Raw genomic sequence first — 22,510 nt, 5'->3', positions numbered from 1 at the left:
AATATCAGTCCGTCAACAAACCTAAATTATTTTAATGATGACAATGGCTTGCGCTGCCTTGCTAAAGGCTTTAAATAGCAGGCGAGACTATTACCAGGTTTAATTATATGCGTGGGAACTGTGGAAAGGTACCTGTAGTTTTAATTGGCGCGCAAACTGTTTGTAGACTCGAATCGCAACTATAAAATGGCACTAGGCGGTTTTCGGTCGTGAAACTAGGTTTACATCCTCTTCGGGCCAGCATCAGTTACCTAACCCTCTTCTCGGGATAGACTCGGAGGGCGGATTGTCATTCTTATAGTGTTCGCAAAATTCAGTGTCTGCCCACGTTGTCTTTAATAATACATTTTACTACACGTTTTTGCTACAAAATCCGCGGAGCTCGGTTAATTAATTCCCCTGGCTTTGTTGGACAAATTACAACAGAATGCACAGAGGTTTCATCTTTTGAATGCATCAAATGCCACCGGGTTAGACGTAATCAACGGTAACTCCAAAAACGCTTCTCTTTAGGTGGCAGTTGATCCTTTTCGTGTTATATTTAGGACACTTGAATATTTCTTCGTATTTTCTGTTGTTTTTGTCCTCGGTATTAGTTGTATCCCTTCGGGTAATTGAATATGTGAACATTAGTAATGCTCTTCATAATAAAATGTAGAAAAATATCGAACAATCCTCTATATAGCGTTGTCGGTAGTTCCAGAAAAAAAGTGTAAAAGAGGGCGGACTGGTCCGCAAGGAGGAATTAAAAATCTATAAAAGTAATCATTTACATGATTGACAGACATTTCGTTGTATACATTGCGTTCATGTGTCTTCATTGCATTGAATATAATGTTGGATGTTGCATTTTTTATTACCACATTTAATGACCACAACCTGTATCAAAAAGAACACGCTTCCAAATTCACATCCTGGGAACAAACACCCGCGTAATCTCCGGAACCGCAGGAGAAGTTCAAATGTAGAATTACCGTACCTGCCTCCCAGAGATATTCAGCAGAGCAATTAGAATATCCTGGGTGTCGTGTGCCTCAATGCAAGAAAGGAAAGTGGTCCCCAGGTCGGTATTAAAATACAGATGTATTTGGCACCGGCTGCCCATTCTACCTGGCTTTCACTTATTTTCTCCATCCATCTCTCCCCTCCTTCACACTCCCCCAAGAGAGGGGGCTCTCATCCTGTTTCTCACTTCGATCTATTTCCTTTCTCGTTTCCCTCCAGACACCCCTATTTCTGGCCATTTTCGTTTCCTCTCCTTATATCATTTCTGTTTCTTGCTTATTCTTACCTCCATCTCACTTTCTGTCGCTTCTCCTTCTTCTATTTGCCTTTCAGCCTCTCACTTTCTTTCACTTCTTTCCTCAATTCTTTCTCCTCTCAGTTTCTCACTTAGCAACTCCGCCCCTCGAGAGTAAACATGGAAGCAGACCCCAAACACGCACTGTGTCCAAATAATTCTTCCAGGCAGCCTTTAAAATAACTGCAGCAGCCTGCTGACCCAGTACCACTGCACCCGATGCTCCAATGGTAGCGTCTCCCCTCTAGAGAGCAGCGCCGGCCCTCTCTTCAGTCACGTGCTGCACTGCTGCACGTGCAGCATTGGGCGCCGGCCCCTGCAGAGCCCCGACGGATACACCGTCACGTGCAGCAGCTGCGGTTGGTAATGGGTGTACCTGCAGGGCGGTGACGTGGGAGGGGGAGGGGCAGTGTGAAGGGGTAGTAATCTATGGATTACGGAGCTTTACAGGTAAGTAGACATTTAAATAAATAAAACGAATTTCGTTGTGCGCACTGCATCGCATTTGGGGATGCAGTGCACACAACGAAATTCGTTTTTTTATTTAGATGTTTACTTACCTGTAAAGCTCCGTAATCCATAGATTACTACTCCCCACCCTGCCCCTCCCCCTCCCCACGTCACTGCCCTGCAGGTACACCCACTACCAAACGTGGCTGAAGGCCAGTTCTATCTGGGCAGTTCTATCTCCTAGGAGCCACGGCTCGCGCCACTGGCCTTTTCTAACTCTTGACACAAGCCCTTGTTCTGAGTCCCAACAGCGACAACGAGCTGAGCACTGAAGGGGCATATTAGCAACAAATAGCAATATTTATCGCTAAATGTGCTTAGTGCATTTTTAGGTTTCGCCTGTCGAAAGCTGCGCAAGCAGCGTTTCGCGCAGGCGAAATCTTTTGTTTTGCAGTATGGATGTTTGTCCCGCCTCTGTTTCCCATTGGCTAGCTCCATAAATGGAGGCTAGCCATTGGAAAACAGAGGCGTCCATCATTCTGCGAGGCGACTTGTGGGCGTTCCAGAGAATTTTTCTCATCTGGCCCCTTTTGTTACGTCAGTGCGGCGGTGGGCGGTTCCTATTTTTTTTGGGGGGGGGAAGGTTTGTTTTGGTCATTGCAGGCCGACCGCCGCCGGAAGAAGTCCAGGTGAGTGCTTTTTCTTGCCGTTTCTGCCCCCCTCCCGCTGTCCGTGCCTTTCCCGCCCCCCCTCCCGCTGTCCGTGTCTTTCCCGCCACCCCTCCCGCTGTCCGTGCCTTTCCTGCCCCCCTCCCGCTGTCCGTGCCTTTCCTTGTTCGTTCCAGCGCCTTGCGAGCGTCCCTGGTCGGCGGCAGCCTGCGCCTCCTTCCTCCCCCGTGGATCGTAGCGAGGACGTCTGTCATAGTAATGGAGTCAGGCCCGGGACATCAACAGGCACCCGCCGCCGCTACCACCTCGTCCCGCGCGGCTGACAGCATCCTCATTGGCGACCAGCTGTACTCCAAGGTGCATTTGACCATTGACAACTCGCTGATCCCGGACGAGCTGCTATCGCCCACCCCCTCCATGCTGGACGGCTTAGATCTGAACAGTGAGACCGACCTTCGTGTCCTAGGCTGTGAGATGCTACAGTCCGCCAGCATCCTACTCCGCTTACCGCAGGTGAGTGAGCACCCCGGGGACATGGGAACCACTAACATGGCGCATGAGGAAGAACCGGTCGAGTAATACCTCTCTTCTCTCTGTTCACAGGTGGCAACGGCCACTGGCCAGGTTCTATTTCACCGCTTCTTTTACTCAAAGTAATTCGTGAAACACAGCTTCGAGGTGAGCATGTACTATGTGTCTCGTCCGCTATTGCTGAAGGTTTATGTAGTCACGTCATATGCTTCCTGCTCGAAATATAAGTTACTTTCCTTTTTCGAGTCCGATTGTTTACAATTTCTGTTGGTGCATATATTCTTGTAGCCTCCCAAGGAACGACCCAGTCCTCTATCTAACTCTGAGCTCCCATATTGTGTCTTTAAATGTTGTTGGACTTTTAAGGTGATAGCCTCTTACTCTGCATGTCACAGCTGGCAGGTCATTGTAGTTTGACGGGTGTGTCTGCCACACACTTCTCGATGTTCACCCCTTGCCTGGCTGCCATGTTACGTATTCCGAGCCTAATCACATCACCCAATTGAACTTTTTTTTTTTGGGCAAGTCACGTTTTTGTCATTCTTTACGTGTCTGTGCCGGGGTGGACGTGTTCGCTCTCCCCTGCAGCCCCGCTGCATTGCGTGGTTTAAAATCTGCAGGATTTGCGCGGGTCTTCGTAGCTATAACTCACCCGTGAAGGCTACTTTACCAGATTCTAAACTGTTATCTTCTACCTGTCCCACCTACGTTTTTTAAAAAATAATTCTTAAAGCGGTTAGTGTGTTTGCATGCGTTTTTAGACAGAGGAAAGACAAGCTCTTAACAGCGCTTCGAAGAATCATCACTGTGTTACTAAGTGCTATGGAAATATTGCATCACGGCAGTTCAACGTTATTACTGTCTATGCTCACTCACAATAATTGTAATAATATTTATTAATGAGAGTGAAATAGTAAAATGTAAATATCGCTTTCAGGATTCGAGGCGCTGTAAGTCACAAAAGGAAATGTGTTTTTACTCCTCCTGAAACCCTGCTCAAAAAGAGACCATTTATTTTTGTTTATAGACAGGCGGTGGCACGCATCTCGCAATGGCCCACAAAAACCCCCCAAAACACCGGACCCCTAAATGCTGAGATGTTAGTGCAGGAGGTAGGAGGTGGGCAGAGGGAGGGTTATCTTCTGAGGTCGCACGCCAGTAAGAAGGAGAGCACTGTTATGCCATGATGCAGTGCCTGCCCCTCTCTCCATCCTCCCCCGACCCGCCAGATCTAGCCCCTCCTCTCGCCGGGCACCTTTGCTTATACTTACAGACACTCCTGCTCTTCTCCATTCTAAATAGGAGGGAACTGAGGCTGCAATTTCTTCTAGCTACTTAGCCAGCTCTGCAAGTTTGCACTCCTGCTGAGGAGATCTGTATACAGTTGAATTAACTTTGATTCCCCACTCTCTGACATGCTGTTATTTAACCAACACATCGGAGTCGTGAAACAATTTGTGGCATCGCCCCTCCAGTCTCCAGCCCGCCCCCTCCCAGCACAAACACACACAATGCTTTTAGTGCTGTCACTGGGGATTGTTATGCGAGCGGCGCCGGCACAAAGCTGTGTTCTCTGTGACAAATTACAGGCTGCTGAGATAATACCAGGGCACTCGTGTGTGAGGGGTTGTGGCGTTGCCCCTCCCTGCAGCAGGAGACCGGTACACTTCAGGGGGAGGGGGGCGAGGGGGGGTTGGCAGTTTTGCAGACTCACTGTGGCTCATTCGAAAGGGGGATGAGGGAGGGGGGTTTCATCATTAGAGGGAGGCGGGCCCAGTCTGAAGAGATGGCAGAGAGGGGCTGTTTATGTAACACTGAGACATCCCTGACACCAATCACAGTATCTGCTTAGCTGGCTGCTGAGGCTGTTGAAGATCCACTCCTATGTCAGGAAGGCCTGACATGCAACTACGTCCTCTGCACACGCCAACGTTAGAGCCAGCTACCTGTCAAGCATTATCTCAGTTTCTCCACAGACAGTCCATTTCTAGTCTCACCCTCTTATTTGTTTCGGACATCGTTCAGACGTGGCTGAGCATGCCTCCCATTGTGGTGCTAATGGTATCCGAGCAAAATCCTTTGGGACATGGAAAAGGTGTCATGCGTCATACGGAATGGAAGTTTGTGCGAGAGCACGCTGTGTCCCATTGATTCTTCCATTGCTTGCCTGTCGTGTCAGGTGTGCCTGCTGCATTGTTAGTGACTGCAGAGGCTATTGGCAATTTAAATGACAATGCCATTTATTTATCTGTTTTCAAAACCAACACATAAATACAAATGTTGTCATTTGCAATGCCAATAGCTCTAACTTTTCCAAAGGCGAAACCATTGCATTGTAAATGCTTGTTTTTTCTTGCTATCTATCGCCGGATATTATCGCAGAGATAACATGCTATTAGCAACGTTTATCTCTAATGCGATAAAATAGCCGGCGATAGCGGCTCAATGCAAGAATATCGCTGGAAAGCGATATTCAGGCATTAACGCTAATGCGGACTTAACCTGAATATCCACCTCCCATTGGATATACAGGTTAAGCTATGGTCTGAGCTGGCGTTAGGTTCTGGCGATAATCGTGCTTAGCGGAGCTTTTGTAATCACACAGCCTGCCTTGCTAATAGGCGAAAGCTGTGTTAGCGACTGCTTTCATTCGCTAACAGGTTGGGTACGCCCACTTTGCATGTCATTAGCGATAAATATCGCTGACATGCAAAGTGGGCCCCAAACCGGTCGCTATCACCTAAAAGCTGTTGCTAACTGCTGTTAGCGACAGCTTACTAATAGGGCAATAAAATTATCGCCGCTTTAGCGGGAAAAAGTCCAGCTAAAGTGGCGATAGTTCTCTTGCTAATATGCCCTGAAGTGCGGAGAGCTCTTAGTGGACCTTTCCATGTCCGGATTTGTCTCTGCCAGGGGGTCAGATCAACACATACCAATGTACCGGGTGAAAAAAGCCACAGTTAAGTCCCCATAGATGCATTAATCACAACTATAACATTACAACACGAAAAACTAAAAAACCTCACCCGTACTAATACAGAGAAGAGTCCTGACATTCAACCGCATAAACCCTAAGCCCACCCTCCAAATACGTCACAGCATAAAACATCAGCGACCCAGAAACATTGTCACTTGTCTCAGCACCACCCCCGAACTCCCTTCATTCACATTGAACCGGACCCCATTCTTTTCATACTCCTGCCCCAGAAGACTTTTCCAGCAACCCCAGGGTTGTAATTAGGAGGGGTAGCAAACCGCTCACGAAGAAGCATGCTGGGTAATAAGGGTAGGTCACTGTGCTGTTTAATTGGTACTCCATTATAGGTTTGCATGGAATGCCACTGACAGGGGGTTCGGTATCTGCTACTCGATCTCTAGTTCCCCATACAAAAAATGTCGGTCTATAGGTCCCCTCCTTAAAGAAAAAACTCATATTTTGAGTAAAAAGACGCCAATTATATTGCTCTACATGTTACTGGCATTTGGGCGACGGTCAAGTCTCTCACCCAGTCTCTTTCTCTGATTCAATCCTGCCAATATCGGCGCAATAGGCACGTTCAAAACCAAGATGGGGTAAAAGGCTGCTTTATTGGACAGGTAGACAATACAAAATATATTTGCATACAGATCATAATATAAACATTTCCCAAGATAACACCCTCCGCCCGAAGCAATATCCTGCCTACCTCTTGACTCCAACTTCTCTCCCTTGCTTCCCTCTGTCCAAATCTATTACTAATGCCCCCAATCCTTCCTGCCTGTCTTAATCTCCTCCAAATCTGCTACCTGTCCAAGCGACGACCACCATAATGAAAAAATTACATTTGAGAAAAAATGACATGAAAACAAATCAGAAATTTGAAATATAGGGTGGGAGGGAGGGCCAAAATGTGTAGCCCTACCTCTCCGTAGCTGTGTAAAGTGCGCCACATCGAACGTTGGGACCCAAAGCTCACGCTCCTCACGGGCCAGCCAATCACTGCAATCCACCTTCCCAAAAACGCGGGGGGGCGTACCATTGCCCGAAACTGCCCGGGGGCACACACTCTGCGAGTGCCGCCCCCAGGAGCCCCAGTCGGGCAATAAGCACGTCCAAAACCAAGATGGGGTAAAAGGCCGCTTTATTGGTCAGGTAGGAAATACAAAATATATTTGCATACAGATCATAATATAAACATTTACCAAGCTAACACCCCCGCCCCTAAGCAATATCCCCGTAGCAACTATTTCCCCACCTTGTTCGGCCTAAACCTCCTCCCCAAACGCCTATCTCCATCTGCTGCCTACCTCTTGACTCCAACTTCTCTCCCTTGCTTTCCTCTGTCCAAACCTATTACTAATGCCCCAACCCTTCCTGCCTGTCTTGATCTCCTCCAAATCTGCCACCAGAAAAACCCCTAACCCAGGTGTTTTTCCTGTCCCCCCTTTTGCCAGCTGTTATAATAGAAAACATTGTTTTAAACCACTGTCACCAAACAGTTTAAAACTCTTTATTCAAATATAAACACAACCAACTATACTGTCGCCATAACATCACATAACTTTGTCACAATAAATATCAGGGCCGTTTCTAGGTGTATTGCCACCCTAGGCAACAATTAAGAAATGTCGCCCCCTCCCTTTTACTACCATCACTCACTCCCCCTGTCATCAAGGCAAGAAGAATTAATTGACAGGTGAGACTTGTGGGTGCCAAGGAACATCACTCCGGTTCTATGCATGTTGATAAGCAGGTGACGCAGCCCAGATATAGTGTACCCAATTCACGTACAATAACTGGAATGAACTTTATTTTATTGATTGGGCAATCATTGAACTACAAATACAGGGGCCTATGAGGTGGGTGCGTGATCGTCCAGGGCACAGATGTGTGTTTGTTTTTAGGTGAATGTATTGTGACTTTTAAGCTGGGGACCAGGTTGGAATCTGGGGGGAGGCTCAATCATCCTGTGATTCTGAGCAAATCTCCCCGTGTCTACAAAAGAACAAAAATGAATGAGTCCATCTGTGATTCTGTAATGCAACTGGTGCTCCCGTAAAGTGCACTGGTACCTTCCGGTCGAGTTTGCGGTATATAAACTACTAAAAAAAAAATACAAACATTTGATGCGGAATTTCTCGGAGGATGTGCAGCAAGCAGCATAACTAGAATGCCAGGCAGTCACCTCCAGCTGTTATCAAGTGGTGCTCTCTGCATCGCATGTTCTACCCTGAAAACAACCCGAGTTTGCTGTATGCGCTTTAGAAAGTGCCTCGCATTAACAGGAAGACATCAGTGCCCTGCGGGAACGCACGCCTTCATGACACCATCCCAGATCGTTCTCTGCATATAATAAAAGAGAAAACTTCTTTTTAAAAGGCACACAAACGACCGTGCAGCAATTTGATGCCTGTGTTATGTTTTTCAGAAGGGCTTTCTCTACCGAGCACAAGCTACACACGTGGTTGGTTACAAATGAACCAGCCTTGTGAAATGTTGGGTAGGGTCAGCACAAAATCAGGTTTTTTGCCGCCCTCTGCCTTTTGCCGCCCTAGGCGGCTGCCTAGTCCTGCCTAATGGTAGAAACGGCCCTGATAAATATATATCCAGAGAAACTACCATCCCAAAGAACTAACAAATATCGTGAGGAGTGGAGGATGGAAAAAATATTGCAGTAATAGTGAGGGGGGAAAGAGGGGTGGTGACAGGGAGGGTGAAGGGGTGGGGGGAAGGAGCCATTGCTGAAAAATATTCGTATTTATGCTGTTGCTTAAACAGCATATTTTCAACACCACGTATCTAAATTTAAAATCTTAGAAATCATTTCTCTTATGTTCTAAATATAAATTTCATTTCCGATAAAAGACAAGTGGACTCCATCATGCATAAAAACTGAAAATCTTCCTTAGTAATCTCATCATGAACTAACCAATGTATACCATTGCTAAAAGAAAAACTTTGCAAATCTCGGTTAACTTTTCTTCTTGCTCGTTCTACAGCGGTGAAACTGTCCGCCCCTCTCCAGATTCTGCGAGGCATGAGAGCTTTCAGGATGAGGTGAGTTTTGGGCCAGGTCTTTGAGAAAAGTTCCAAATCAGTTTTTATGTCTATCAAAGCTCCAAACCGGATAATTGCACCAGATACTTTTCCCCAAGATGTAACAAAACCACTTCCGGCATTATCTTAGCGGATAACTCAATTACTAGTGGCAAAAGCTGACTCCATTTCATACCGCTTTTTCCCCACCTAGGTAACACATCTTCAAAAGAAAAAACAAAATTCTTTCCAAAGTTCTGTTTTTTTGCCTGGTTAGCGGCCCATTTGTTGAAGGAGTGACCAATGAGACATTCTTGCTGGTGAGACTGATCCAAACCTAAAAAGAGAAGACAATTAACATCCCTATCCTCAACTGTCATGCTCCAGCTTTCTGATATAGCGTAAAAAACAATCGAAGACTGAGGAAATTGAAAATCTTCATTCTCATTTTTTTTTTTTTAAACTTTTTTGGTAATCCTCATATATCACAGATGGAACTCTTGATGGGAAACTGGCTCCTCCATGCACCAATGGTCATTCTGTACCGGCCCTTGTTGATTTCGGCCTGATGCAAGTTGGTTTGCCCGTACCCTCAAGTAGCCACTACCTTCCCCTCCATACTCCTTTTTTCGCCAATCTTTGGGCGCCCCATGCTGCTTAGGAGATCGGGGAACCAGCAGGGCTCCAGACAAATCATTGGAATACCAATCATCGAGATTGCCATGCCGCCAAGGCCGCCCAAACATTCATCTCACTTCTGGGATCACATGCCACATCTGATTTACTAGTTATCATAATCTGCCTCAGGCAGTTAGCAAAAGTGGGGGGAGTTGGATCTTTCCACGCCCTGCAGATCTCACGCCTTGCTAACAGGATAATGTAGAATACAAATTTCGTGGGAAGATCATTCACCTGATAGTTCGTGACAAGCCCAGACATTACTGTAAACCTTGGGACTGATATAGACATTAAGAGGACTTCTTCCAGGAATTCCCTTATCTTGCTCCAATAATCCACCAATTCAGGGCAATCTACGAACATATGTACATCATCTGCCTTCAGAAGGCCACACCTTGGGCAGTTGTAGTCTATATTTGAAAATTTGGCCAGTTTTTTAGGAGTTATATAAACCCTGTACATAGTGTATATATGATTTCTTTTCAGCGCTGCCGGCTAAATTACAGCGTTTAACACCCTGAAAGAGTCATGCCAGAAATCCATGAAGGACCCGCTGGCCGGGGTGAAAGCGTTGCACCACAATTTGCTAATTTCAGTCTCCGTAACATCCTCACCCTCTAACATTGCCGAATACCAAAAAGATATTTGACTCTTCCACTTAACCCTTCTAGTTACCGCATCAAATGTGGGGTTAGGGGGGTTGTTATCTCCGGGTGTCACAGGTCTCGTTGCCCACCAACCTGATAGTTGATAATATTTAAACCGCGTCAGAGATCCCCTAGTTAGATTCGACAATATATCCCAACTTAAAAGTTGGCCATCTCCCTGCAAGTCTCCCCAACTCTCCAACCCTGCCTGCTTCAATGGTAAAGATAATTGATCATTTAGACAGGCTGGAAGGCCTGGTGAGTCCCATATGGGTGCCTGCGGCGCATAATAAGAAATATTTAGTTTGTTCCTTACAAATACCCAATTTTTCAAAGCTGACCTCAAGATCTTCAACCTTACTTTTTTAAAGAATTTTGGGTCCCCGAACTTATAAAGGAAGAAACTTAATCCCTGAGGAACATCTTTTAACAAGGCAGAGAATAGCAAACCCAACGATGATTGGTCCAAACGGCCCGCCATGGTTCTAAAATGCTTAAAATGAAAAGCGTGGCAATACAACAGTAGGTCAGGGAAGGCTAGCCCTCCTGTCTTGAGACCTCTTCTTAATTTTTTCCACGCTATTCGAGGGCCTTTGGCTTTCCAAATAAATGAACCCAGTTTTCCTTGGAGTTTTTTGATTAAATGTACTGGAAAAGATAATGGGATAGCATTAAATAAAAAAGTAATTTTAGGAAGGACTATCTTCTTCAAGAGGTTCACTCTCCCGTAGATATTTAAAGGTAGAGAGGACCAGCGTTGTAATAGAGCGATTGTGTCTTTCATGACCCTTTCTAGATTAGTTTTGGGAATTTCTTCAATCTTGTTGACCAGATGGATACCCAAATACCTCATTTTATTCTTTTCCCCCATCGAGCTAGTCAGCTGATTCCATTCCATTATTTCAGTTTTTTCAGCATTGATAGAATACCCTGAAATATTACCAAACCCCTTAGCAAGATCTGATAGTCTGGGTATCGCTACATCCGGATTTGTTGTATACATTAGCAAATCATCAGCATACAATGCAAGCTTCAACTCCATATCCGCGATCTTAAAGGGTTTAATTATTAGATCCGCTCTTAACAGACAAACAAAAGGCTCTATATACAAATCAAACAAAAGGGGGGATAAGGGACATTCCTGTCACGTGCCTCGGGAAATAAAAAACTGCTCAGTCAGGGAACCATTTACTAGAACCTTCGCTGTCGGGGCTGAGTATAGGAGCTTAATGGCTGTTATGTAGCTCATCGGAAAGCCAAAATTTTCCATCGCCATCCAAAGGTAGTCCCAGTCTACCTGGTCAAATGCCTTTGCGGCGTCGACTGCTACGATGGTCAGGGGCTGATTCTTTTCTTGAGCAACATCTATCGCTGCCACAACTTGAAAGGTCAACTCGTTGAGCTGCCTATCCAGAATGAAGCCCCTTTGGTCACAATGTACCACCGATTTTACTACCTTTGCTAATCTCGTTGCCAGTACCCCCGAGAATATCTTATAGTCCACGTTTAATAATGAAATGGACCTATAGGACTCTATCCTACTCGGGTCCTTATTTGGTTTCAACAGTAATGTGACCGTCGCCTCAGCCCATGACCTAGGGACCTGCCCCCCTGAGTAAGATTTCGTTAAACAATAGAATCAGAACCCCTATAATCTGCTCTAAAACGATCTTGAACAGTTCCACTGGAAGCCCATCCGGACCTGCGGCTTTGCCCTTAGCCATTTTCACCAACTGAGCCCTGACTTCCCCTTCCTTGATTTCTGAACTAAGATAAGACCTGTCTGAATCCGACAACTCAGGGAGCTGTACATTTGCAAACCACGATTCTGCTTGTTGCCTACCCAGAGAAGGGTTAGTTCCGTATAAAGACTGCATGTATCTCTTTGCTTCTTCCCTGATGCGGTCATCCTCGTTGGTTTTTTCCCCTGTGCTTGTTAATACCAAACTGTCTATCTGGTTTCTAGTTCTGTCCGCTCGGGCCTTCCAGGCTGGGAGACGCCCACACTTCTCACCATAGGCAAACTGTTATAGATTACTTATGTCCCACTTTTCCTTCAGAGCCTTATCCATCCCCGCTTGGAATTCTGCTCGCAGACCATCCAGTTCCCTCTGGAGGATTGGCCTATTATCCGACTCCTCGGCCGATGCCTTCTGCAACTCCAGCTCCTTGAGCTTGATTCTTAGAATCCATGCTTCCCTTTTCTCTTTCCTCAGTCTGTTCCTCCTGATCATCAGGGTTGTTAACAAACCTCGGGAAAAAGCTTTAAACGTTTCCCACACGATTTGTTTACTTGCTGACCCGGTATTGACCCTAAAGAACTCTTCAGACTGGGTCACTAGGTCCTGTCTGACCCCTTCTTCTAGTAACTACGTCCGGTCCAATGTCCATCTCCTTTGATGTTTTTCCTGTTTCAAATTGACCATCATTTCCACCATTGAATGGTCTGACAGAATTGCCGGAACATATGATATGGAGTCGACTGCCGATGAGAGATTATTATCTAGCAGGAAAAAATCTATCCGAGAATGATGCCCATACCTTCTGCTGTAGAAAGAATAATCTCTTCCCCCGGGTTTTTAAGTCTCCAAATATCTATCAGGTTAAAAATCCTCATAATGTTCTTCAGTTCCTGACTTGTTTTTTTGGGGGGGGAAAATCTCACTCTTGATGTTCTATCTAGTTCTCTATCGAATATTAGGTTGAAATCTCCCCCTAAAATTATGGGGCCTGCTGTCTCTATTAAGTTGGTTTTAAGTTTCAGCAGAGCCCCCGGAGCATCTAAATTCGGGCCATAGTAGACTGCACAAACAAAAGGGGTACTTCCTGCAATCAGGGAAGCTATCAACCATCTGCCTGAGTTATCTGTTTCATGTTTAATCAGCCTGATCCCCATGCCTGCTCTAATAATTATGGCCACCCCTGTGTACTGCCGCTTTGCCCCGAGGAGACATCATCCTGGACCCATCTACATCTCCCAAAGATTTGATTACATTCTTCCCTTTCCACATGCGTCTCCTCGAGTAGACAGATATATGCCCCTGATCTAAACAAAAAATCAATAATCCATCTTGCTTTCCTCCTATCCCATAACCCATTAACATTCCAGCTTATTAGTTTTATACTACATATCGTATTGGCCATAATTCTCTATGATCACTCTATGCATTCTAAGCCGGTTCCCTACCTGTGTGTGATTTAATTTCAAACATATATGAGGATTAATTTTTTTTCTTTTTCCCCCTGCTCCCCACCCTCCTCCCCCCTCCCCTGAGGAACCCCCCCCTTTACTCCTACGGCGATCCTGTCGCCAGTCGGAGCACACCAGACCCCTGGATGGTGACCCTTGTGGATTATTTGACTTTGTGAATACGACAAAAGCTGAATAAATTAATTTATTAGTTGACCAATGAAAAAGTTTTAAAAAAAAGGATAATCTTGCTAATCTTCCTACCCTACCATAATCACCCAACCGTCTAACCGTCTAACCGACAGGTTATATTCAGATTCGGCTGTTTGGCCCTTTTTCCTTTCTCTTTTCTTTCCTTCCCCTTCCCGAAAAATAGAAAGAGGTCATTATTTTTTTTTTTCTTTTCTACTCTCTTTTCTTCTTCCCCTTTTCCCTTCTTTTTCAAATTATATTTTCCCTTTATATATATATATATTTTTTTCCCCTTTCTTTTTTTTCCTTTCCTCACTCTCGATAAACTACTTACACCCATTAACCCCCCACACACCCCATTGTTCACCTTGATACATGTGTTACTTAAATTCTGAACTATATTTCTAGCTGAATATTATCTCTACCCCCCGGGGTTTCCTGGGTCTTTCTACATTTTACCAATTTAGTATCTCTTACTAAGGCGTATTCTCTCGCATCAAAATGAGAAAGGAGTCAACATCTTGGGCTGAGGTAAAGTTGTGTGTCTTGTTTTTCCAAACCACTCTCAAAAAAGCAGGGAACTTCCTCTGCACCTGCGCCCCTAAACTCCTCAGCTCAGGCCTTCGGCTCCCCAACTCCCACTGCCTCTGTGCTGTTACCTTCCCCACATCAGATCGGATCAAATAGTTAGCTGAACCAAATTGGAGGATCAAAATCAGGAAGATCAGAAATATACTGGGCAGCAGAAACAAAGAATCTCCAGAATTCCTGTGCACAGAGTACCTTCTTAGTAGAATCCTGTTCTGTCCTCCTCAGTAGATTTCAGTCTCCTGACAAGATCACTCCCACAGAAAGTCACTTCTCTGATGAGCCCCGTGTTGGCTGCGCCATTTGAGGAAATTGAAAATCTTCATTCTCAGGGGTCTTACTAATATCAATAAAGAACTTGGCACAGAAGCTGAAATATGAAAAGACATCTTTATTAAACTTAATTAAGTGAGGCTACGTCACCCAGCTGCCTTAGCAAATGAATGAGGTAGTCTGAGGAATACAGAGAACAGAGGCCTTATATATGTTTTAGACTTACAAAACTCAGCATAAAAGAAAGGGGGCAGTCCTAGCTTTTGCAAGCATGCAAAAAACCCAACATTCCTTCTTACACAAGCTGGACAAACCCATAATAAAACACCACAAACCATATCGTAAACAGGTCATAAAAAGAAGGAACAGAAACAGATGAGAGGTAGGATAAGGGGTGTGTATGTGTATACCAAACTTTACAATCTCCTGTGCTCTGATCCTTAATCTTGATCAGCTACTGGGCAAGGAACTGGTCTAACAAGGTCAGCTTCAGGCAACAGGGTCAGTTCACTCAGGTCATCCAAAAGTCAGCTAAAGTCATTGGCCTATGTGAGGGCAACCACAAAATGGCTGCCATGCACAAAATGGAACCCAAGGGTTCAGAACATTTCAGCCCTCCACCGGTGATTATTTTTTGGTAACCCTTCTCCCACCTTGGCCCGTATTGGTCATTATTCTTTTTGTAACCCTTCTCCCACCTTTGGCACGTATTAGTCCACCTTCTCTTCAGGATTTATTCTATTTTCTTTCCAGCTTTCTCACTACCATGATGCATAATTTCGACTTTTTTCATGTTTACAATTGTACTTATAGTTCAATGAACAATGTTATTGACCATTCCAAGATGGCCGCCAATATCGCTTTATTATGTTTCTCGTATGGAAATATATACAATGTTAATTTATCGGATTTATGATGACTATGATAGTACAGTATTTCATTAGGCCACGGTCACTGTCATGTTTCTTTACCGTTTAAATCATCGGCATGCCCACAACGTTACTAACATTCACGGAAGTCCGTCATTCATGTTCATTTTTTTCACCGCGTATTTACTTCCGTGTTCAGTCTGACTGCATACTAACCCTCGGCAACCCCGTATGGCGTGCGTTGCTGTACTGAACACTTGGTAAGCCTTTTTGAGTTATTTTGACTGCCTCCCCCACGTCCGTTTTACCGAGCACATTATCGTTTTCTTGGGAATGCACGCTGCTATGGGACATCTCACACGGTAGAATGCTTCCGTTTTTGCCGGCTAACTTTCGGTTGTTTTTAAGTCCACAACACACTTATTGGTTCTTTCTGTCACTACTCTTTTGCCATCTACACGCTTGGCTCCATTCCCACTGCTCACTTCACCATGTAGAGACTTTCTTCAACTCTCTCAGTTTCCTTTCAGTATCGGATTATGCATGTTCAGGTCTATGCTTTGACTATTATTATTCCTCGTGGTTGTTAGCTCCCCTTCCTGACATCAGTATGTTTACTTACAGATCTTTTGCTATCCCCTGACGAAGGGCTCCACCCGAAATGCATAGGGATGATGCATTGATCAATGGATGTTAGCTAAAGTACAAATGACGTATTGCTTCATGAATAAGTCACTATGATGAAATAATATGTGACTCACCAATTAAATGAACCTTCAAAAAAGATCACCATCGTCTACACTTGTTTGATATGTGTGAAACCTTGTGATGAGATTATAATTCAGGAGTTCTTTCTCCCATTGGAGTGCCTTTCGGAAACAGTGCAGGCAGTCCTTGCACTCCCCCTATCTTGTATACCAAACTTTACAATCTCCTGTGCTCTGATCCTTAATCTTGATCAGCTACTGGGCAAGGAACTGGTCTAACAAGGTCAGCTTCAGGCAACAGGGTCAGTTCACTCAGGGCATCCAAAAGTCAGCTAAAGTCATTGGCCTATGTGAGGGCAACCACAAAATGGCTGCCATGCACAAAATGGAACCCAAGGGTTCAGAACAAAATCTTCAAATACACAGTGAATCCATCTGTGTAACATGACGAAAACACTCATACTTGCTGAGCTCACTGTTTACGGGTCGCTGTTACCAAATTCGTAACAGAACCACGACCTTTATGACCCAGGTTTAGAATTTACAGAACCTCAAGACCATCGCCCTAACTTTTTAACGTCACTAACCGAGAATCCCCATCTGGCTGCTTCTGAGGCCGCCCCAATGCAAAAAGAGTGTGTACCAAACTTTTTGGGGTCCTCACCAATAATCTTCAATGACTTTCTTAACATAGCTAACAATTGTGATGCTTTTAGCTGTGTACCGTCTTAATGGCAAAAAATAAATGTTGAACTTGCACCTCGTATGGATAGAAAATTAGACCATACTTGTATGGGGCATAGAAGACCTCCTGTAGCCTGTAAGATTACTGTTGAACCTTTCCCTGTCTGGTCAGTTTTTGAGTGTTCTAGAAAAATTTCAATATATGAATGAATCAGGGATATTTTTTTTGTTTTTAAGTCATCGTTAATGGAAGTACCCAGCAGTTCTGATACCCTGAAAGCTCCAAAAAAGAGCCAAACCATGCACAATTTTTGCAAATGGAACTCGAATTTAGAAAAACAAATCTCATGCAGATTTATGATTATCTTGTATAACAACTTTAGCGATATAGGTTCTCTCTTGTATAACCCTCTTCTTTTTGTCTTGGCCCATCCTTGCAGTATCCTCTTACCCATTTCGCCTGCCGATGGCTCGTATCCCCAAAATGATTTCCCATAAAACGAGATACCCGCTAGCTTACCGGCTATTGTGGTGGAAGAAAATATCTTGTTGATATTAAGCATGATAAATTTAACAACATCCTCTCTGCGCTGTTGCAAACCCCCTCTATGGAAAATTCTATACATTGCACCTGAGTGTAAAAGCTCCAGCCAAGCTCTTCTGTAAGCCAATTTGGTGCTTTTTGCTAGGGAATTTTCGACGAGCGGGGAAGCATTCATATCGCCAAATTCCATATCTTGCTGGGAAAGGGAGTCCTGTTTTTCCAAATGCCTGCAAAAAGACTGCCTGCTCGTATGACTTTACAGGCAAAATTTAGATGACCTAGTAAACATTCCGCTTCCACTAAAGTAAATTTTTCCACAGTACATGCATGTTCTAATAGCCTGTTTATTTCTGTTATCTTCTTCTGGGGGAGTCTAGCCTGCATCCTGATGGTATCTATCTCAATCTCATGATATGTAAGACAACAACTGGGGCCTTCTGTTTTGTCCTCTGCTAACGGTACTCCCATATCCTGTGCAATACCCATATGCCCTGTACGGAATTAAAAGCACCACTGAAGAAAATAGCTGAATGCCTCAAATAGTCTGCATGAAATAGCACAGCCCATAGGAAGGGTCTTGTCCACAAAATGTTGTCCTTCAAAAAAGATTCCCAGCAGTGAAAAATCAGAGGGGTGCACCGGCAATAACCTGAAAGCCGACTTAATATCACATTTTGCTAAATCTGACTTCTCCCTGGTGTTTCTAATCATAGCTAAAGCCGAATCCACCGATTCAAAATGTACTATGGAATCCTCTTTAGCAATTAAATCATTGACGAATAACCTTGGGGACATGATAGATGTTGAATCATCCTGAACTCCCCTTCGGCTTTCTTGGGAACTACACCCAGCAGTGACACAATTAGATTTTCTAGAGGACAGTAATTGAAAGGACCTGCATCCTTCCTTCTTGTACTTCTGTCATCAATTTCTTCCTGACTATGTGTGGAAATGCATTAGCAGATTTACATTTTTTCGCAAATCTGGGACTTCGGGGTTCTTGGTAGCCCAGTTTAAAACCTTCCTTGAAACCTCATTCTAATAAGGCAGCGTCTTGTACGTCTGGATAGAACTCTAACCAGTTACAAAAAGTGTCCACCTTGATTGGAGTAGAATCCCTTTACCAGACTGCAGTGTAAACCCTCTTCCTCTACCTGGAAAACTGCTTCCCCAATTTGCCTGTTCCCCAAAACATTGTGTGACTGCATGCTTTCCCCCGCACCTTGAACATTCATGTTTGTATTTGCAGGGGTTTTTAATACAATAACCTTTGTTGAAATTCCAGCATGTTCCAGAGACCAGTGTTTGAGGTCTGTTGGGGTGGGTCTAATCTGAAAGGACCGGAATGGAACTGCTAAACCACTGGCCGTGTGCATGGATTGAGGTGGTCTTTGGGGGTACATCCATTGTATCCAAATCTCGTTATCGACCTCCCTCCATGGTTTTTCAGGCACCAAAACTAACCAGGCCCTAAACTCTTCATCATAGTGAAGCCAGGCGTAGCTACCAAATTCTGTCGTTGCCTTCCTGATGGTATCTAAATACTTAAAAAGTGATACTGATCTGTCTGGAAATTTTTCGCAGTATACACTAGCGAAAATGAGGAAAGCAGAAGTCCACGAGTCAATATTAGTTGGTACCCTCGGTCTCTTTGAAAGTTCCCAAGCCTCCTCATTTGATCCCTCTTTCGCTTATATTTCCCTGTGAAGGAGCTTGAAAACGTCAATGAACTCCCCTTTCCATATCCTGTCTTTTGTGGCCTTGCTTAAGTGTGCACCCAAAGGCACAGAAAAACCCATGTACGGTACACGTTTAAACGAGCTCGATGATTTACCTTCAGACTCTGCTTTTTGCATGTTATCATCACTTACCAATACTTTAACCTTGTCAGTCGCTGTTTCCCCCTCTTTGTTTTCGTGATTATGCTTATTTAGAAATACCAATTCATTGTGTTCCCCATCAGTATCCACACCTTTATCTACTCTTAAACGTTTCCAAATCTGTATTTGAGCCTCACCTGACTTAGTATGTGCTTGTTCATCGGACAACTATCTGTGCTTCGTCCCTTTGTTCTGCTGCCTCGTACTGACTCCGCACTGAGCATCTTCCACTCCTTTGCTCTGTGAAAAATACAATCTGGAGATGTCTTTAGTACACCCCCCTTGTTCCTGAAAACTTGGGCAAACCACCTGATATGTCTTCGTAATCCGATATCTCCCCTTCTTTCAATGACTCATTATCATCATCTGGCTGTATACTACTTACCACCCCTTTTTTACCTAAACTACCACCCCTGCCGCTACCACTTTGCTGTTCCCCGTCCCCAATACCGCCATCAAACTCCCTCCAATTAATGGCTTTTTTTAAATAGGTAGCTCCTTTTTCATCCAACGGTGTGGGAAATTTCACTGAAAAATACCCCTCATCGCCATTTCTGACGTCGCAGGACGCTAGAAGCCTGACTGGAACATCCGTACAGCCCCTTCTTGTGCCTGGCAGTATCTCACTCTCGTTGGACTGCAAAACGCCTAAATTTGAAGTTGGGATATTCTCTTCTCCTTTAATTTTATTAATCTGTGCTCATCAGTAATCTCCTTTGGTATCAACTTCCATTGTCCATTTTCCTCAGGTCCAGAGGGACTGATAAACTGATCAACATCGATCTTTTTAGAAATGTCTGATAAAGAAGGAACACCTTTGGACATTCCTGTATTTATATTGACCTTATCACTTACATAACCAGTTTTCATATGTCAAGACTGCACAACATCAATTTTCTGAAAAGAAGCGTTTGCTAATAACATAGAATCTCCTCTTTCATTTGCTATAATAGGAGATAAACCCCTGTCATTTATAACACCTGTTCATACCAAAAATACAAATATCCTTGCTGTTCATAATTAATTTAGAGGAAAAACTGGGCATGCATTGTTTGGCTACTATATGGTGCACTTGTAGCATTAGAGACTTTCTTCGAGACAATATTCTTTGGCCCAACTCGTTTTTAAAAATTAGTCTTCCTGGTAATTGAGAAGGAGGGCAATGCGCGTATTTGCGTCTTGCCCCTCCTACTGTGTGCAAAGTCTGTGGAGCGCGGAGCAGGCGGAGACCCCTGGAGCTGGGCAGTCACCAAAGTGCTTTCACAGCGAGGCCTTCTGTTGCGAGGGGCCGCCTCCTGCAGACGGTGTTGGCGAGCCCTCGCTAGACATGCAAGTGACGACGGTCACCGAAACACCGCCCGCTGCCTGGCGCCCCTTCAGCTCCATGCCGACCCACGCTTGAGAGAGCGTGCCCGGCATAAGTAAATCCTCCCGCCCTGCTTCCGCCAGCATCTGCAATGCTTCAATGACAGAAGCGGTGGATTCCATGTCCGATAACAAAGGCCACAACACTTAAAAAAATTAAGGACACAGAGCGCCAACATTTGCAGCCCTACCTCTCCGTGGCTGTGTAAAGTGCGCCACATCGAACGTTGGGACCCAAAGTTGCGCTCCTCATGGGCCAGCCAATCACTGTAATCCACCTGCCCAATAAAGGGGGGTGGCCGTATCATTGCCCGAAACTGCCCGGGGGCTCACACTCTGAGAGTGTCACCCCCAGGAGCCCCCATTCTCATAGCACCCCCTTCTCCTCAAGAGTCATACTCCCAACACACTTTCCATAGAATGCAACACATGCCATCTTCCCTGTTATTTTGTCATGCTGTGACGTGGAATGTGCTTACTGCTACATGCAGGTTCTGTGTGAGGCGATACCCCGAAGTTGAATGTCTGAAAAGGCAGAAGAGGACAGAGGGGTGTACCGTGTGTTTGCACCCTTTGCACTCAAGCCCTGCATCTCAGAAGGATGCACTCCGTTAAAAATACAAGTAAAGGCAAGAAGGCTACATGTCCAGGGGTGCGTAAGAATCTCAAGACTTGCCAGTGGTGGCCCTTGGCGGCCATCTTGACTGCCTTGTATATAAGTTTCTTGTGGTCCAAAGTGTCCCTGCTAGGCAATGGTGGTACATATTGGCTGTAGCTGGAACTTGCTATTGGATACTTGAAGCCTGTCTCTCTGAGAGGTCAACAATAGAGATCTTTAAAATCAGAACAGAGAGTGGTAAATACAACAGTTGTTAGAGTTACATTAGATATAATATCAGAAGTTATACTCCAAAGACAACGCAATAGCCATGATGAAAGGATGAAAGTTTCCTCTTGTAATTAGATAATAATGCTCCTACAGTGCAGAATATGCCCAGCTTCTGTAATCAGGCCTTGTGTTGCTATCCATTGTCTCTGTTTCTTTCTCTTGTCCCAGCGCTCTTTCCCTGGTTCTCCTGCTGGTACACATGGTAGTAGTGTGAGGCTCACTGAGGGTTCAGCAAACTCATAGTTCAAACTATCTTTGAACTCTAGGAAGTCAAAGCGTTATCAGCAACCACAGAGAGAGGATTATACAGAGACTGTCACATGGTATACCAGATCTCATAATAGACATTTTGAAGCGGTGTCTAAATACTAAAATAATTATTTCTTGTCGTAGAAATGAATGCCACTGGACTGCAGGTTGAGTCTAGCAGTAAGAATAGGTGAAGTGAACATGTCCGGGGCAGATTTATCAAAAAGGTACGCAACGCAACGAGAAAGACAACTTGATGCACTGCATTGCGTGACAGGGATTTAAGTGGGCTGGGTCTTACCGGTGCTAAGCACCAGCAGTTTTTTAAAGGGGGCCTCGAAACGGGTCTCTATTGGGCTCTGCTTTGTGCCCTGGAACAGGTGGTCTGTGTTTTTTCTGGACTACAGTGACAGCAGGCACATCATGATCGCGTGCTCAAACTGCTCACTTCTCACTAGTGGAGAAGTTACGGCATGAACGCCATGCCAGGTGAGCGTTGTAAGGGAAGGGAAATCCTGTAAAGAGAGTCATTTTCCCTCTGGATTTCCCTTCTCTTTTTGAAACTCAGGAGAAGCAACACTGTTGTGGTGCACGTGCACCAGGGCTTTAAGTGGAAGCTTTTTCAATATTTTATACAAGCCATAGTTGCTGGTTATTAATCTTATTCAACTAACAACCATTGACAAAGCCAATAGACCTGACTTGTTGTAGGTATGATGTTACTTGTTGTATCACATATCTATCTGGATGCAATGACAGAAACAGCAAAATACAAGTCGGGCAGCACTCT

The sequence above is a fragment of the Lissotriton vulgaris genome, chromosome 3_1 (assembly GCF_964263255.1).
Source record: "Lissotriton vulgaris chromosome 3_1, aLisVul1.2, whole genome shotgun sequence".
Classification (NCBI taxonomy): Eukaryota; Metazoa; Chordata; class Amphibia; order Caudata; family Salamandridae; genus Lissotriton; species Lissotriton vulgaris.
This window is presented reverse-complemented; position numbering follows the sequence as displayed.